Consider the following 19,712-nt stretch of genomic DNA (forward strand, 5'->3'; position numbering starts at 1 on the left):
CGCATGTCCTCCATCAACAACACATCTGTAAAGCGTCCTGTCCATGCCGCCGTGGTCGTGGTAGGAGGAGGATTACTTTCACCTCTTCCCTTGTTAGATTCCCGTTGTGCTGTGACATCCCCCTTATAAGCTGTGTAAAGCATATTTTTTAGTTTTGTTTTGAATTGCTGCATCCTTTCTGACTTTCGGTAAGTTGGTAAAATTTCCGCCACTTTCTGCTTATACCGGGGGTCTAGTAGCGTGGCCACCCAGTACAGGTCGTTCTCCTTCATCCTTTTTATACGAGGGTCCCTCAACAGACATAACAGCATGAAAGACCCCATTTGCACAAGGTTGGATGCCGAGCTACTCATTTCCCGTTTCTCGTCCTCACTGATGTCATTGACGGTCTGTTCTTCACCCCAGCCACGTACAACACCACGGGTACCAGATAGGTGACAACAACGAGCACCCTGGGATGCCTGCTTTGGTTGGTCTTCCTCCTCCTCAAAGCCACATTCCTCCTCTGACTTCTCTTCCTCACACTCCTCTTCCAGCGTTGCCGCAGGTCCAGCAAGCGATGATGACAAGGCTGTTTCTGGTGGTGATGGTGACCACAACTCTTGCTCTTCACGCTCATCTACAGCCTGATCCAGCACTCTTCGCAGGGCACGCTCCAGGAAGAAAACAAATGGGATGATGTCGCTGATGGTGCCTTCGGTGCGACTGACTAGGTTTGTCACCTCCTCAAAAGGACGCATGAGCCTACAAGCATTGCGCATGAGCGTCCAGTAATGTGGCAAAAAAATTCCCAGCTCCGCAGAGGCTGTCCAAACACCCCGGTCATACAAATACTCGTTGACAGCTTTTTCTTGTTGGAGCAGGCGGTCGAACATTAGGAGTGTTGAATTCCAACGTGTCGGGCTGTCGCAAATCAAGCGCCTCACTGGCATGTTGTTTCGGCGCTGAATGTCTGAAAAGTGTGCCATGGCCGCGTAGGAAAGCCTGAAATGGCCACACACCTTCCTGGCCTGCTTGAGGACGTCCTGTAAGCCGGGGTACTTAGACACAAAGCGTTGTACGATGAGATTCAACACGTGTGCCATGCACGGCACATGTGACAACTTGCCCAAATTCAATGCCGCCAACAAATTGCTTCCATTGTCACACACCACTTTGCCGATCTCCAGTTGCTGTGGGGTCAGCCACTGATCCACCTGTACGTTCAGGGCGGACAGGAGTGCTGGTCTGGTGTGGCTCTCTGCTTTCAGGCAAGTCAACCCCAAGACAGCGTGACACTGTTGTATCCGGGATGTGGAATAGCCCCTGGGGAGCTAGGGGGATTCAGTTGATGTGCAGCCAGACACTGCAGCAGAAGAGGACTCAGCCGAGGAGGTTATGGAAGAGGATGGAGTAGGAGGAGTAGAGGAGGTGGCAGTAGGCCTGCCTGCAAGTCGTGGCGGTGTCACCAACTCCGCTGCAGAGACACGCATTCCATGCCTGCCAGCCGTCAGCAGGTTGACCCAATGCGCAGTGTAGGTGATATTCCTGCCATGACCGTGCTTTGAAGACCAGGTATCAGTGGTCAGATGGACCCTTGCCCCAACACTGTATGTCAGAGACAGGGGAAGAAAAAAGAGGGTTAGTCACTGGGCCTTCAAAACGATGGTCCAGGGGTAACTTCACAGGGCGCCAGAGGTAGGGCAGAAAAAAATAAAAATAAATAAATAAATAAAATTATATATCTTAAAAATATATTTAGGTCAACTGACAATAGTAGAACAGAGAGGGGCCGGCTGCCAATGGTCTCGACCCACCCTGATCCCTCAAGGTGGGTGATTGGAAAGAAAACAGTGGGGTTGCGCGGAGACGCAAAAAAAGGACCACGAAGAGGCGCCAGTATCCCTAGTGTCTAGGGTTATGATGATGTAAAACCCAAAGGTAGAGGCTTATGTTTTTAGGTGATGTGCACACACTCACCGGATATTGTAGTAAGTTGATATACGATAGGTAAATGGTAGTTAAAGTAAAATCACAGTAGCGATAAAAGACAAAATATAAAATCAAGGTATAAAATCAAAATTTTGGTATAAAATCAAAATTTAAATTTTAGTGACTCACTTCACCCAGGAGGGTAATGTGAGATAAAGCTCAAGACACCCACATCACACCTCCTGCGCCTGGATCGCCAGTAGAGTCTCAGAAATGAACAGTGATCACTCTGGAATCCGTGTTCTTTCTTTTAGTATTTTATTTCAAAGCCAGGGTGGGGGAGTGAGGAGCTCGACGCGTTTTGGGGCCTCTTAGTGGGTCCCCTTCATCAGGAGCATATATAATCAGAACATGGTACAGTGGGGTTTAAATAACAATGGAGGAGTACAAAAGACCGCCAAAACGGCTTACAAATCCGTCACTTCCGGTGTCTCCATGCGTTCCACTGTGGAACGCACCGGAAGTGACGTCCCGATGGTCTCAGGGTTGTTAGTTTTGCAGATAATATAATTATGTTAGACAATCATAAAAACAGTTATAAAAACTGTTGGTTATGGGACACCTGTGAGGCCGGTGGAGGGTTTCGCGATACGTCCTCACCGCTTCCTTGTGGTTCACTGTTGGAGCGCTCACGGTGGAACGCATATCGGACTTCCGGTGCGTTCCAGCTTGGAGCGCATCCGGACCGGAAGTAGGCCTCTAGCCGGGAGTGTTTGTTTTAGTGGGTTATCAATATGAGGAAAACCAGGGGGGACCCCATCCTAGATATAATAGGTATATCTAGCGTCTATGGATACAGATATTGAAGAGACATGCCAATTTTATGTAAAATACATCTTTTTGCAAGAATATCTTTGGGGATGGGGGAATCACATTGTGGGGAATAGCAGGATCGTATCTGTGTTTGTGGACATTATTCTGCATCAATAATTAGTATTCATATTCCAGAAATAAAAAAAAAATATATATAATGTAATAAATATTAAATAGGAGATAATAAAAAAAAGATTAAAAAAATGGATTATATATTAAAAAATGAGAAATATTGAAAACTGAAAAAAAAAAATATATATATATTAATAATAATAAATCTTGGCTGATAGATAGAAATAACTAATAAGTAATGTCGCCAATGATGGAGATGGTCACGATAATAGTGAAAAAGAGAGGGGATGGGTATATATCATAAAAATGGATAAATATATATTAAAATATATATATGAATGCACATACCACTGATATACAGTATAATCAGATATTGACATGAAATGTATTAAAATGATGTATTAAAAAGTGAATTATAAATAATAAAGTGAATTATAAAAAATAAAAATAAAAAATATGTAATGATGATGAGATGTAGACGTAATGGTGAGAGTTTGTCCCTAAGGAGCAGATATAATTTGTGGCGATTATATTCATTTAGTAATTGGAATATTCAAGACATTCATTAAGGCCGAAGGGGGATAGAGTATTGAGTGTGAATATCCAGTACATTTCCTTCCGGCATAACTGTTGATAAGATGAGGTAATGGTTTCTAAAGGAGTGACTGTGAGGCCGGTTATGGAGCCCTCATGTTGTGTAGAGAAGTGGCGTGATACGCTGTGTGTCGGGACTTTGCGTTTGATGTTGGACCTATGTTCGCACATTCTTTCCCTAAGGGTGTAATGACCGGCGTCACGCACAGGGAAGGAAAAGGGAAAGCCCTGCCCAAGGGAGAGGGAAAGGTGGTGACCCCTGACTCACCTTGCGGCTGGCACCTGACTGCCCTGACGTCCCTAGACGGGTTCCTCACCAGTGCGGCGATCACGTGCCTAAACCCTGGCTTTCCCTAGAATGAGCCCTAGATAGTGAACGGGCTGGTGGGATCGCTAGTCCGCACCACTGACACTAAGAGGGAAACACCAGGGAGAGGACAGACAATACAGACAAACACATACACCCAGGTGGGCGACCACAGCAGACCACAAAGGTCCAACAGGGATCCGGAGGGTAACGTTCTGGACCAACAACCAGAGAACGCAGCAACACAGCTCCAGAGGGTCAGTATAGAAGTCCAGGCAGGAAGCTCTATATCTGGCAACCAGAGAAGTGTGAGAGGGGAATATAAGGAGGTTGGGAGTGCTGGACAAGGAACAGCTGAGGAGAAAGAGCTACGGATCCCTGAGTGAGCCAAAAAGGGTTGCAAAGCAAACCCAGAAAGCTACCATAAGAAAACAGCCCTATCTTACATAGAGCGCGCAGCCAACTGCTGTGACTTCCTGACCCCGGGTATAACGGAGTCAGGCGTGGGTCTTGACACCCTCGTGACAAAGGGTTTGCGTAGTCCTACCTACATATTTTAAACCACAGGGGCATCTAAGGAGATAAATGACATTTCTTGTCCCGCAATTTAGGTCTTGTTTTATTGTCCAAGGGCCCGAGGGGTCTCCAGTTTCGATAGTCTTAGTGTTATGTGTGATCATCACACAGCATTTGCATTTTTTAATGTTGCATCTGAAGCACCCTTTTCTTGTTGGCAGCGGGAAAATGGTTTTCGTTGGGGCTTCGAGTTTGGGGCAGGATAGGGCGATAATATTTTTGATTGTTTGTGCCCTTCTGATTGTTATGGATGGTAATTGGGGTAGTATATTTTTGAGAATGGGGTCCTTTAGCAGGATATTCCAATGTTTCATAACTACCTTTCTAATGTTGCTGTGGTCTTTATTGTATCTGGTGATAAGATTGTATTGGTATCCTTTTGGATCGACTGTTTTTGTGGGTGGTGGTTTCAACGTTTCTCTTTGGTTTATTTTTAAAACTCTCTGCGTTGATGCTTTGATTAAACTTTTCGGGTAGCCTTTTTCCAGGAAGCGTTCTTTCAGAATTCCAAGTTGTGTCTTTAGGATCTTTTCATTGGAGCAGTTTCTCCGGATTCTTTTCATTTGCCCATACGGTATGTTCCTCTTCCATTTTGTGTAGTGGCAGCTAGAATATTCCAGGTAGCTGTTGGTGTCAACTTTTTTAAAATGGGTGCTAGTGATGATCTTGTTAGTGATGGTTTCGATATGTAGATCTAAAAACGTTGCTTCCTTGGAGTCAAATTCATGTGTGAATTGAAGACCCCAGTCGTTTTGGTTTAGCACCGATATGAAGGATGTTAATTCTTCATTGTTCCCCCCCAGATGAAAATAATGTCGTCGATATATCGACGATAAAGGTACACATCCTTATGGGACTGGAGACCTGAAGACTCTTCAAAAAGGCCTACGAACAGATTTGCATAAGAGGGTGCAAATTTTGTGCCCATAGCGGTACCCCTTGTTTGGATATAGAAGGTGTCATTAAAGGTGAAAAAATTGTGTTCTAAGATGAATTGTATTGAGTTTAAGATGAAATCTTTCTGAAGGGGGGGCATTTCCGGGTCTAGCTCGAGAAAATGTTTGATTGCGCCTAATCCTAAGTCATGACGGATGTTGCTATAGAGGGATGCCACGTCAAGGGTGACCCAGATATAGTGGTCCTTCCAAACTATGTTGTTGAGGGTGTTTATGAGGTCTGTGGAATCTCTTAAGTAAGAGGGGAGTTTTTGTGCATATTTTTGTAAGAAGGTGTTGACATAAGCGAATTTATGCCGGAAATAATTGGTCTACCAGGTGGGTTAATGAGGGTTTTATGGATTTTAGGCAGAAAGTAAAAAGCAGGCCAGTGGTGGGGTGGTTGGGGGTGAGAAATGTTTTTTCTTTTTTGTTTAAGATGTTTTGATTAGAACCAGAGTCTACAAGTTCAAACAGTGTTTTCTTGAAAGAGGCCGTTGGGTCATTAGCAAGCACTTTATAATAGGTTGGGTCAGACAAGATTCTTTTCGATTCCTGTATATAATAGTCTAGGTCCATAATTACGACGCCCCCTCCTTTATCAGCGTTTTTTTATTACGATGTCCCTGTTCTTTTTGAGTTCTGTCAATGCTCTTTTTTCTCGGGCGTTAAGATTATTCCGACTATCCGTGGTTAGGGGTACTTTTGGGGTTTTTAGGTCATCTAGAACTATATTAAGGAAGCTCTCTAGATGAGGGCCTCTACTTTGTAGTGGATAGAATGAGGATTTATTCTTTAGGCCTGATGGTATGTAGGTGGTAGTGGGATCTTCAGTTTGAGCTGATAGTGATGAATCTTCTGTAGTGGGGGGGGGGGTTGGCTGTATGGTGACAATGGTGTTGGTGGTATTCGATACTGCTGGTGGGTTTTCTTTTTCTCCTGACCTGATCTCTTGGATTGCAAAATGACGACAGACCCAACACCTCAGCCCTCAACACACTAAAAGATTCCCTCACTAATTCACAGACCGAAACACCTAAAGATACTAGAGGAATATTTAATTTATCAAAATATGAACTCAAACCAACCGAACTCAGCCTACTCAATAAGGGACTTTCCTTCTGCCCCACAAACAGCTCTGATCCTTTCAAACTATTTGTCGACATTAATCAATGGATCCGAAAACTAACACTCAAAAGACATTTTGCAATCCAAGAGATCAGGTCAGGAGAAAAAGAAAACCCACCAGCAGTATCGAATACCACCAACACCATTGTCACCATACAGCCAACCCCCCCCCCCCCCACTACAGAAGATTCATCACTATCAGCTCAAACTGAAGATCCCACTACCACCTACATACCATCAGGCCTAAAGAATAAATCCTCATTCTATCCACTACAAAGTAGAGGCCCTCATCTAGAGAGCTTCCTTAATATAGTTCTAGATGACCTAAAAAAACAAAAGTACCCCTAACCACGGATAGTCGGAATAATCTTAACGCCCGAGAAAAAAGAGCATTGACAGAACTCAAAAAGAACAGAGACATCGTAATAAAAAACGCTGATAAAGGAGGGGGCGTCGTAATTATGGACCTAGACTATTATATACAGGAATCGAAAAGAATCTTGTCTGACCCAACGCTTCCTGGAAAAAGGCTACCCGAAAAGTTAAATTAAAGCATCAACGCAGAGGGTTTTAAAAATAAACCAAAGAGAAACGTTGAAACCACCACCCACAAAAACAGTCGATCCAAAAGGATACCAATACAATCTTATCACCAGATACAATAAAGACCACCGCAACATTAGAAAGGTAGTTATGAAACATTGGAATATCCTGCTAAAGGACCCCATTCTCAAAAATATACTACCCCAATTACCGTCCATAACATTCAGAAGGGCACAAACCATCAAAAATATTATCGCCCTATCCTGCCCCAACTCGAAGCCCCAACGAAAACCATTTTCCCGCTGCCAACAAGAAAAGGGTGCTTCAGATGCAACATTAAAAAATGCAAATGCTGTGTGATGATCACACATAACACTAAGACTATCGAAACTGGAGACCCCTCGGGCCCTTGGACAATAAAACAAGACCTAAACTGCGGGACAAGAAATGTCATTTATCTGCTTAGATGCCCCTGCGGTTTAAAATATGTAGGTAGGACTACGCAAACCCTTAGGGAAAGAATGTGCGAACATAGGTCCAACATCAAACGCAAAGTCCCGACACACAGCGTATCACGCCACTTCTCTACACAACATGAGGGCTCCATAACCGGCCTCACAGTCACTCCTTTAGAAGCCATTACCTCATCTTATCAACAGTTATGCCGGAAGGAAATGTACTGGATATTCACACTCAATACTCTATCCCCCTTCGGCCTTAATGAATGTCTTGAATATTCCAATTACTAAATGAATATAATCGTCACAAATTATATCTGCTCCCTAGGGACAAACTCTCACCATTACGTCTACATCTCATCATCATTACATATTTTTATTTTATTTTTTATAATTCACTTCATTATTTATAATTCACTTTTTAATACATCATTTTAATACATTTCATGCTAATATCTGATTATACTGTATATCAGTGGTATGTGCATTCATATATATATTTTAATATATATTTATCCATTTTTATTATATATACCCATCCCCTCTCTTTTTCTCTATTATCATGACCATCTCCATCATTGGCGACATTACTTATTAGTTATTTCTATCTATCAGCCAAGATTTATTATTAATAATATTTTTTACTTATTTTTTATTTTTCAGTTTCAATATTTCTCATTTTTTAATATATAATCCATTTATTTAATTTTTTTTATTATCTCCTATTTAATATTTATTACATTATATATATTTTTTATTTATTTCTGGAATATGAATACTAATTATTGATGCAGAATAATGTCCACAAACACAGATACGATCCTGCTATTCCCCACAATGTGATTCCCCCATCCCCAAAGATATTCTTGCAAAAAGATGTATTTTACATAAAATTGGCATGTCTCTTCAATATCTGTATCCATAGACGCTAGATATACTTGGTTTTCCTCATATTGATAACCCACTAAAACAAACACTCCCGGCTAGAGGCCTACTTCCGGTCCGGATGCGCTCCAAGCTGGAACGCACCGGAAGTCCGATATGCGTTCCACCGTGAGCGCTCCAACAGTGAACCACAAGGAAGCGGTGAGGACGTATCGCGAAACCCTCCACCGGCCTCACAGGTGTCCCATAACCAACTGTTTTTATGATTGTCTAACATAATTATATTATCTGCAAAACTAACAACCCTGAGACCATCGGGACGTCACTTCCGGTGCGTTCCACAGTGGAACGAATGGAGACACCGGAAGTGACGGATTTGTAAGCCGTTTTGGCGGTCTTTTGTGCTCCTCCATTGTTATTTAAACCCCACTGTACCATGTTCTGATTATATATGCTCCTGATGAAGGGGACCCACTAAGAGGCCCCAAAACGCGTCGAGCTCCTCACTCCCCCACCCTGGCTTTGAAATAAAAGACTAAAAGAAAGAACACGGATTCCAGAGTGATCACTGTTCGTTTCTGAGACTCTACTGACGATCCAGGCGCAGGAGGTGTGATGTGGGTGTCTTGAGCTTTATCTCACATTACCCTCCTGGGTGAAGTGAGTCACTAAAATTCAAATTTTGATTTTATACCAAAATTTTGATTTTATACCTTGATTTTATATTTTGTCTATTATCGCTACTGTGATTTTACTTTAACTACCATTTACCTATCGTATATCAACTTACTACAATATCCGGTGAGTGTGTGCACATCACCTAAAAACATAAGCCTCTACCTTTGGGTTTTACACCATCATAACCCTAGACACTAGGGATACTGGCGCCTCTTCGTGGTCCTTTTTTTCCGTTTTTTGCGTCTCCGCGCAACCCCACTGTTTTCTTCCCAACACTGTATGCCAGAGATGCCATGACTTCCTTTTCAATCACTGAGTAGAGGTTTGGGATTGCCTTTTTTAAAAAAAAATTTCGTCCGGGTACCTTCCATTGTGGTGTCCCAATAGTGACAAATTTTTTGAAGGCCTCAGACTCCACCAGCTGGCATGGTAAAAGCTGGCAGGCTAAGAGTTCCGTCAAGCCAGCTGTCAGACGCCGGGCAAGGGGGTGACTCTGGGACATTGGCTTCCTAAGCTCAAACATTTCCTTTACAGACACCTGATTGTGGGCAGATGAGATGGAACTGCTGAAGGTGAGAGGCGGAGTGGCGGGTGGTTGAGAGGGGGCAAGGAGGACAGCAGTGGTTGACGTGGCTGAAGATGATAGGAATAGGAGGAGGATGGTGGCTTTGAGGTTGTGTGCTGCTTCTACTCGTCATCATGTGTTGATCCCATAGGCGTTTGTGATGTGCGATCATGTGCCTTCGCAAAGCAGTTGTACCTAGGTGGGTGTTGGATTTCCCACGACTCAGTTTCTTTTGGCACAGGTTGCAAATGGCATCGCTGTTGTCAGAGGCAGACACACAAAAAAAAAAGCCACACTGCTGAGCTTTGCAATGACGGCATTCTGGTGGTGGCAGCAGCATGTGTTGATTGGCGTGCTGTCTGGCTGACCCCAGGTGCCGATACATGCTGTCTGACTGTGCCACTAGCTCCTTGCGACGACCTCCCCCTGCTTCCAACTCGTCTCCTCCTTCTCTCTGTCTCCCCTTCTGAACTTTCCCCCTCTTCTTCTTCTCTTCGAGCAGGCACCCACGTGGCATCCACGGACACATTGTCATCATCAACCACTTCACTTGTATCTGACACCTCAACAAAGGAAGCAGCAGCGGGTACAACATCATCATCATCATCACACTGTACGTCCATGTGTGTAATGCTGCTTGACTGAGACATATCCCTGTTATCTCCATCCTCTGGCAATAATGGTTGCGCATCACTAATTTCATCCAAATGATGTGTAAATAACTCCTCTGAGGGATCAAGTGAAGAGGCTGTGGTGGCTGTGGTGGTAGTGGTGGTGGTGGCAGCGTAACTTGAGAGCAGGTGACCAAAGCTGAGCTGGAGGAGGATGTGCGTCAAGGTTCTTAGCGGAAGCTGTTGAAGATTGGGTGTCCTGTGTAAGCCAGTCAACTATTTTCTCAGAATTTTTTGGGCTCAGGGTACGTGGCCCTCTGAACACGGGGCATTATTCCAGGGTCAGTGGAGATCACAGCACCACGAACACGACGGCCCCTGCGGCGTGGCCTGCCTCTGGCTGTCATTTTTTATTAGATAAGTGTTACTATGCGTGCAAGGTACTGTGCCACCCTATATAAGTGGTGGGCAGTGGGCACAGTACAGTCTGTGTGGGCCTGACACACACTGGCTTGCAACTGTGATTATATCACAGAAAAATATTAATATAATTTTTATTTATCTGACGAGGTATTTGTGAGTGAATGACACCCTGTAACAGTATAAGTGGAAGTCTAGCCACTAGCCAGCGGACACAATACAGTCTGTGTGGGCCCTGACACACACGGGCATTGCAAATGGGATTAGATCAAGAAAAATATTAAATAGAAATTTTTTTTTATCTGCGAGGGTATTTGTGAGTGAATGACACCCTGTAACGGTATAAGTGGAGGTCTAGCCACTAGCCAGTGGCCACAATACAGTCTGTGTGGGCCTGACACACACGGGCTTGCAAATGGGATTAGATCACAGAAAAAAATTAAATAGAATTTTTATTTATCTGCGAGGTTATTTGTGAGTGAATGGACACCCTTGTAAACAGTATAAGTGGAAGTCTAGCCACTAGCCAGTGGCCACAATACAGTCTGTGTGGGCCTGTCACACAGGGCTTGCAAATGGGATTAGATCACAGAAAAATATTAAATATAATTTTTTTTTATCTGCGAGGTATTTGTGAGTAAATGACACCCTGTAACGGTAAGAGTGGAAGTCTAGCCACTAGCCAGTGGCCACAATACAGTCTGTGTGGGCCTGACACACACGGGCTTGCAAATGGGATTAGATCACAGAAAAATATTAAATAGAATTTTTTTTATCTGCGAGGTATTTTCTGTCACACCCTGTATGAATGGTGTGCACACAGTACTGTCTGTGACTGAGCCTGCAGCCTCTCACAACACGGGCAGGCAACTGCAAATATATGTATATATAAAATAAAATAAAAAAAGCAGACTGATGTACCAGCCCTGGAAAAGGGCTTTTTGGAATGCTGTCAGGACGCTGTCCTTACAGCAGATGAGTCTGTGGACACAGACACACTGCCCTAGCTAACGCTTTCTCTATATGAATCAGCAGCAGCATAAGCAGACCCTTCCTCCTCTCACACACGGGCAGGCAACTGCAATATATGTATATATAAAAAATTTAAAAAAAAGCAGACTGATGTACCAGCCCTGTAAAAGGGCTTTTTTGGGGATGCTGACAGGACGCTATCCTTACAGCAGATGAGTCTGTGGACACAGAAACAAATGCCCTAGCTAACGCTTTCCCTATTGAATCAGCAGCAGCACTGTCCCTCCTCTCACTGAGAATGCAGATTCCGAATGAATCTAAAATGGATGCCTGTCCGGGGGAGGGAGGGTCTGCTGCTGATTGGCTGGAATGTGTCTGCCTGACTGTGAGGTACAGGATCAAAGTTTACTCAATGATGATGTATAGGGGGCGGACCGAACATCGCATATGTTCGCGGGAACTATGCGCCGTCGCGAACTATTCCGCCATCTCTAGATATAATCACAGTTGCAAGCCAGTTTGTGTCAGGCCCCACACAGACTGTATTGTGGCCACTGGCTAGTCCTTTACTCATACCGTTACAGGGTGTCATCACTTCAAATACCTTTCAGATAAAAAAAATAATATTTAATATTTTTCTGTGTTATAATCACATTTGCAAGCCCGTGTGTGTCAGACCCACACAGACTGTATTGTGGCCACTGGCTAGTGGCTAGGCCTCCACTCATACCGTTACAGGGTGTCACTCACTCACAAATACCTCGCAGATAAAAAAAATCTATTTAATATTTTTCTGTGATATAATCACATTTGCAAGCCCGTGTGTGTCAGGCCCACATAGACTGTATTGTGGCCACTGGCTAGTGGCTAGGCCTCCACTCATACCGTTACAGGGTGTCACTCACCACAAATACCTCGCAGATAAAAAAAATTCTATTTAATATTTTTCTGTGATATAATCACAGTTGCAAGCCAGTGGGTGTCAGGCCCACACAGACTGTATTGTGGCCACTGGCTAGGCCTCCATTCATACCGTTACAGGGTGTCACTCACGGGTGTGACAGTAAATTGCACGGCGCAGACGCAGTGACCGTGGCGTGGATTCAAACAAAGGGGAGGGAGCCAGCGTTTTTTTTAACCATCTCCCCGTTCGATAAAATAACCTATTTAATAAATGGACCCAGATTGGGAACGTAAAAGGGATTAAACTGATGAAAAGAGAGAACCTACAGAAAATACCACTCATATCGGGTGTGACAGGTAAATTGCACGGCGCAGACGCAGTGACCGTGGCGTGGATTCAAACAAAGGGGAGGGAGCCAGCGTTTTTTTAACCCTTCTCCCGTTCGAAAAAATCTATTTAATAAATAGACCCCAGATTGGGAACGTAACAGGGATTAAACCTGATGAGATTGTACTACAGAAAATACCACTCACGGGTGTAACAGTAAATTGCATGGCGCAGACGCAGTGACCGTGGTGTAGGATTCAAACAAAGGGGAGGGAAACAGTGTTTTTTTAACCATCTCCCCGTTCGAAAAATCAATTCAATTCACCTTTCGGGGACCTGGTGTTGTACGTGGCTGGGTGGATGAAGAAAACCCTTCAATGACATCAACGGGACATGGCTAGCTGGTATTTAACCATGTGCAAATGGGAAGTTTGCTGTTGGGCAAATGGACTGTTTTGCGGTGCATTAAAGGGGGGATTTGGTCTGTCAATGTCTGTGAATGTGGGATAACCCTTACAACTACCTGATCGATACAACATCATACCTGATCCGTATACACATACTGGAATGTTGTAAAACCCACGTTGTTCAAAAAAAAATGGATTGTTAGGTGATTTATGCACCTTTATGGATTAAAAATCCCCAACTCTGCGTCAACTATGTAATTTTCCATGGGAGTTTTGCCATGGATCCCCCTCCTGCTTGCCACAGGTCCAGGTGTTAGTCCCCCTATGAAACAACTTTTCCATATAACTACTGTGGCTAGAAAGAGTCCCTTGTGGGGTTTTAAAATTCGCTCTGCCTCTTGAATGTCTATGGCGGTACGCCAAGCGTTCGGCCCGTTCTGCGAACATTTGCAGAAACTCGGGTTTCCGTTCCGCGAACTGGAAAATTATATGTTCGCGACATCTCTAGCAATGAAATAGCAGTTTTTTCAGACAAAAACAAGTTTCCAGACATAACAACATAGCTAAAACCAGACATTCAAAAGGTCAGTCTGTCTGGTTTTGGTGGTAAACAAGTTTAGCTTTTTCCCTCCAAAACATGCTCCTCTTTAAACCCTATGTCGGCTGTGGAAAATTTCCAGCTTCTCATTCAAAGTCCCAAAAATCTCCCAGTATTAATTAACCCTTTCCACAGAGCCTTGCAAATACAGTGCAAGTTAACAGGATATATATAACAATATATAAAATGCAGTTACATCATATTTACCTCTTGGGGACATAGGGCATACAGGTACAGGCCGTATGTCCCGGTACTTAAGGACACAGGACGTACCTGTACGCCCTGTGTATTTCCGATCACCGTCGTGTAGTGGGCGGTGATCGGAACAAAGTGCCTGATGAAATCATTCAGCACGCACTCTGTGATAATGTTGAGGGGGGTCCTGTGAAATATCGGTGATCGCTGCAAACCGCAGGTCAATTCAGACCTGCAGTTTGCAGCGCTTTCGGAAGTTTCTGATCCCTTCGGGGGGCAGTAATTAGATTTTAGCCTTTAGGACTTCCAGAGACCAATGACCTAGAGTCAGACTAATATAGCGATAGCCTACAAAAGCACTCTGCTGGTACCAGCATTATCAGCTCACAAAGCAAGCTGCCAGCAGTGAAATAATAGACAGCACAGACAGAAGATAGGCTACCACAAATAGTCAGACATTAAAGAAGCTAGACTATAGCGATAGCACCAACAGTAGACAGCAGTGTAAATAGCAGTAGCATCATAGGAACAGCTATACAGCAATCAAAAGCAACAATGTTGCAATAATTAAGCTACAGTTACCAGCTATGGACAAACAGTAGCAAGCTGGTCGGTTCCTATGTATCTAACTGTCTGAGTCAGTGTATACCAGCCACAACTGCCCATATCACAACAAATAAAAGTACAGATAGGTACCTGAATAGAAGGCAGCATGTATCAAAAGGCTGACTATTAAACAGCAACGCTAACCTTTCACTACTGCTGGCTATACAGCAAAAAATTAATATAATATAATAGGAAACATCATCTGGAGGTCCGGAGATAGTTTTAAATTAGTAGGTTAGATAAAAAAATGGCTCAATATATATTATTATTTTCAAAACCAATAAAAGTTAAATTTTAAACTAATAAAAATTACAACACAAATGCACATGTCAAGAGGTACAGCAGTTTAAAGAACCACATATGGGGTGTTTTCTGTAAACTACAGAATCTTGGGCCCTAAATATTGAGTTTTGTTTGGCTGTTAGCCCTTTGCTTTGTAACTGAAAAAAATTGATTCAAATGGAAAATCTGCCAAAAAAGTGACATTTTATCTCTTTTTTCCATTAATGCTTGTGGAACACTCTAAGGGTTAACAAAGTTTGTAAAATCAGTTTTGAATACCTTGGGGGTGTAGTTTGTAAAATTGGGTTATTTTTGGGTGGTTTCTATTATGTAATCCTCACAAAGTGACTTCAGACCTGAACTGGTCTTCAAAAAGTGGGTTTTGGAAATGTTTGGAAAAATTTCAAGATTTGCTTCTAAACTTCTAAGCCTTCTAACGTCTGCAAAAATAAAATGGCATTTAAAAAATGATCCAAACATGAAGTAGACATATGGGGAATGTAAATTAATAACTATTTTTAGAGGTATTACTATGAGGTAGAGAAGTAGAGAAATTGAAATGTGGAAATTATCTAATTTTACAAAATTTCTGGTAAATTTGGAATTTTTTTATAAATATTATATTTTTTTTTACTACATTTTACCAGTGTCATGAAGTACAATATGTGACAAAAAAAACTATCTCAGAATGGCCTGGATAAGTAAAAGCGTTTTAAATTTATTCACACATAAAGTGACACTGGTCAGATTTGCAAAACATTGCCTGATCCTTAAGGTGAAAATGAGCCCGGTCCTTAAGGGGTTAAACAGTGCAAGTTAACCCTTTCAAGTGAAATAAAATAAAAAGTTTATAACTTTGCATAGGGGAAACAAGGACAAATGTCTAGAATTCATAGTACTCCTGCTCCAGGGCACTACATATGAGATGACAAAAATGCCTTTAAGATGCATGCGATCTGAGGAATGTGTTAGGAGCACAAAATTTAAATAGCATTTAATAGATATTTTCATACTATGTGAACAAGATGCATTGGATAAATGAGTGTTCATGTACTAATACAGATCTTAAAGGATTCCCTAGAATTGCCTGCTCAATAAAGACCCATTGTTTATCGGAATTATGAGACCAGAGGTATTTCAGTTGGTCCAAAACTACCACCTGGTGATGCTTAGAAATATCTAGGAGGCCCATACCTCCAAAATACCATGTCTGTGTCATGGGGCTGAATCTAATTCTGTATTTCCTACCAGGCCAGATTAAATTAGTGAGTAATTGTTGTAAACAGTTTAGGAACGAACTGGGTAAAGAAATGATCAAAGCCCCAAGTGAAAAAAGAATGATAGGCAGAATCATCATTTTAATGATGGCAATTTTCCCAGTACTGACTCCTGTGCTACCCCACTAGAGAGGGTGATCTTCAAAACGTAACCTTTATTATGTAACTTACTCAAACAAACAAACTAAAACAACTAAACAATAACTAAAACAAAAAATGAAAAGCGCCCAAAAAATGGAAACTTAAAATTATCAGCTGGCTGCTGGGACAAACCACTAGTCAGGGCATTAGTATACAGTGGGATGCTAAAGTTTGGGCAACCTTGTTAATCGTCATGATTTTCCTGTATAAATCGTTGATTGTTACGAGAAAAAATGTCAGTTAAATATATCATATAGGAGACACACACAGTGATATTTGAGAAGTGAAATTAAGTTTATTGGATTTACAGAAAGTGTGCTATAATTGTTTAAACAAAATTAGGCAGGTGCATAAATTTGGGCACTGTTGTCATTTTATTGATTCTGTTAAAGATGTGTGAATTTTATTCTATATTTTTTGTATAACTAGGACTGTAATGAGTTAACTTTTTCTTCTCCAAGTACCTCCCCCCCACCCCTCTCTTTGTTTCAAGGCTGGAGAGGAGAGAGAGGGGGGCAAAGTGCTGTGCTGTGGGCAGTGTCTGATTTCTCATCTTTATACAGGTGTCCCATAGAGTGTAGTGGAGATGCATAAGCCAATCATATGGCTTGATGATATATATATTATTCACTGCCTATAGAGAAGCACCTCTTTGAAGTGTCACATATGACGTATGCAGTATTATTGTTAGATTGTCCGCCATTACAAAATGGCGAACACCTAGATGTTTACATTAGTTCACATTCCAAAGTGGTACTCACTGCGCAGATGTTGAAGTTTTATCTCTGTTTCTCTTATCACTTTTTCCTTTTTGACCAATAAAACAATGTTTAAGCCTCAGCGAGGCCTGTCCTCTTCTGAAGATGTATAATACGGCTTACCCCATGTATTAAAAGTTAGAGATTGCTTTGACCAACTTCTGTGTCAGTGTCCAGTCTCTCAACCACGTGTGGATATTAATCCCCTGAGGGTACATTGATTAGGAACACCAGAGTGTATCTTAAATGCCCTAATTTAGGGCGGTTTCATCAAAATGGCACCACAGATGGGACTCTGAGCGAAGTAGCGTCAAACAGCTGACAAGACGGGCCCTGAGCTTGACGAACGGCAGAGGGGAGAGGACTGCAGCCTCAAAGAAAGGTGAGAAAACTTTTATCTTATCTGCCTTTCTGCTATTTACTTCGTCATGCTCAGATAGCTCAGTCTGCTGTGAGGTGGTACTGATGTAAGTATAGTAGTCGGCTGTAATGCTGAAGCTTAGAGTCTATTGAACCAATAGTCTGAATTTATAGATCACTCTGGTGTGTATATGTTTTGTGTGTGTCTGTGATTTATGTGAGGAGTGAGTTGAGCACAGACGGTAAAACCACAGACAAAGGGAGGGGACAGTAACCTCCTGGTTTGGAAGGGGCCGCTGTAGCGCCGAGGTGTGGGACAAAGGAACTCCGGCTGACCTGACCAGGGAGACTGTAGTTCTACATGACTCATTGATCAAGGGGAAGACTGCGGAGACTACCTGACCTGACCCTAGGAAGATGGTGGTTCCGCATGACTCATTGTTCAAGGGGAAGACTGCGGAGACTACCTGACCTGACCCCAGGAGGACGCGACGGAGCCCGCCTGACCCCTGGTTTTGGGGAAGATGTGCGGGGAGTCCCGGCTGACTAGTCAGATGTGATAGTCAGATTTGAGCAAACCAGTGGGGAGGGTGAATCCTTTGTCTGCGGAGGAAAGGGTTAAAGGTGCTGATCACTCCTCTGTTTTGTGTGTGTGTCAGTCTGAAATACTGTTGTTAAGATGGGCCAATCCCACTCACATGGAGATGGAGGAGAATATACTGCTCCTCAGATTGTAGCGAGAGAAGAAGGAAGTCAACATGTGAAAAGTTATAAGAAGTTAATGAAGATTGCAGGATGTGATATAAATGGAGAATTGAATGTTGAAGTATTGAAACGGCTGGTACAGCCGATGTCAGGGAAAGCTGAATGATGAAGGAATTATTATGTGCAGCACAGGCATGGCACCGCGAGCGGCAAGTCGATTTTATGGCAACTGGAGGGACAGAAAGATGGGAATGAAAAAACAAAGATGTATATGTATATTGTGGGACCAGATGAGCCACCACCCTATCATGGTGCTCACAAACAAAAGAGCTCTGCAGCCCCCTGTTGAAAAGTGCCCACCCCCCCCCCACCAACAGAGACCAGACGGGGTGGGTTTGTAATGTATGCAGGCAGAAAAATCCAGATGCACATAACACATGCCTGGCATGTGGAGCCCCCATGCTTCGTAACGCCTCTCTCTCTGATAGCAGTGGCTGCAAATCCACTCAGCCCCCCCCTTGTGCTGCAGATAATGTACCCGCCTCTCATCTCCCTTGGGGAAACAAAGGAGCAACTCAGCCCCATGCCCCCCCTTCCAGCGCCCATATATCCAGTCATAATTGCTGACGGCACCTACCCTACGTACCAGAAAAGGGAAGTGTCACAAAGAGTGAAACCAGTGGTGCCAATCATGATGAGGGCAGGAGGAGTGTGGAAGACAGGAGCTGCAAAAATCTAATGAGAGAACAGACGATGAGGACAGGGAGAGAGTACAGGTGCAGCAGATGAGGAACCACCTGAGTTGGATGATATGTCCAGAGTAGAGAAAGAGAAGGAACTGGATCCGATGGTAGCCAAACTATCTGGACAAATAGACATCCTAACACGACAAGCCCAGACCTTAACAGCCAGGGTCCAGTGAGGAGTATAGAACAGGAGGAAAATATGTTACGTTTAGCAGTGCCTTCGTGGATGGGCTAAAAATACCTATCCAAAAACGCTTAAAAATTGCCCGCCCCTGAGTATCGGACGGTTGGACCTGGAAACACTTGTAGTAATAGCAAAAAGCATTGAGGCAGCCCCTCAATACTCATCCTGTCACGGTTAGCAGGGAAGGACCCAGGGGAGCAGAAGACAGATTTCAGGATCCAGCCTGGAGAGCCCGTATCACCTGCTATGGATGTGGACAACAGGGACATTTCAAACAGGAATGCCCACATCGGCCAAGGGAGGGGCAGAGGAGACCTTTCCAATTTCCTTGGGCACCGGCCCAAACTGCCCAGGCAGTTCAACAAATGGGGGCAGCCCCAAATCAACCATAGGACGGGGGCAAGCCAGATCCACAAGTCGGAGAGGCCATTAATACTATGGCTTTGTGTCCTCCCCAGTGTGGCCCTACACCAACTGTGCAGGTGGGGGGGGGGAACCCACACACCTTTCTTGTGGATACTGGTGCAGCCAGAAGTGTGCTCCGACTTGAAGAGATCTATGACCCGTCCTTTCTGGACAATATTACTGTACAATGTATTGGCATTGATGGAGAGGCAAGAACATCTGTGTTGACTAAACCATTGCCTGTGTCCTCAGGTTTAGTCCTTTCTCCCACGGTCCTGTCACAATTTGT

At 43.4% G+C, this 19,712-nt stretch overlaps 1 long non-coding RNA gene across 1 annotated transcript; it reads right to left on the reverse strand.

Moving 5' to 3' along the window:
- Positions 1-1,517: 1,517 nt before the first annotated feature.
- LOC120993370 lies at positions 1,518-18,058 on the reverse strand. The gene is made up of 3 exons (XR_005777235.1): positions 17,848-18,058; positions 16,235-16,236; positions 1,518-1,527 (listed from the first exon to the last, which is right to left on the reverse strand). It is a non-coding gene; the product is annotated as an uncharacterized LOC120993370 (long non-coding RNA).
- Between the last annotated feature and the right edge of the window lie 1,654 nt (positions 18,059-19,712).

The sequence above is a fragment of the Bufo bufo genome, chromosome 3 (assembly GCF_905171765.1).
Source record: "Bufo bufo chromosome 3, aBufBuf1.1, whole genome shotgun sequence".
NCBI lineage: Eukaryota > Metazoa > Chordata > Amphibia > Anura > Bufonidae > Bufo > Bufo bufo.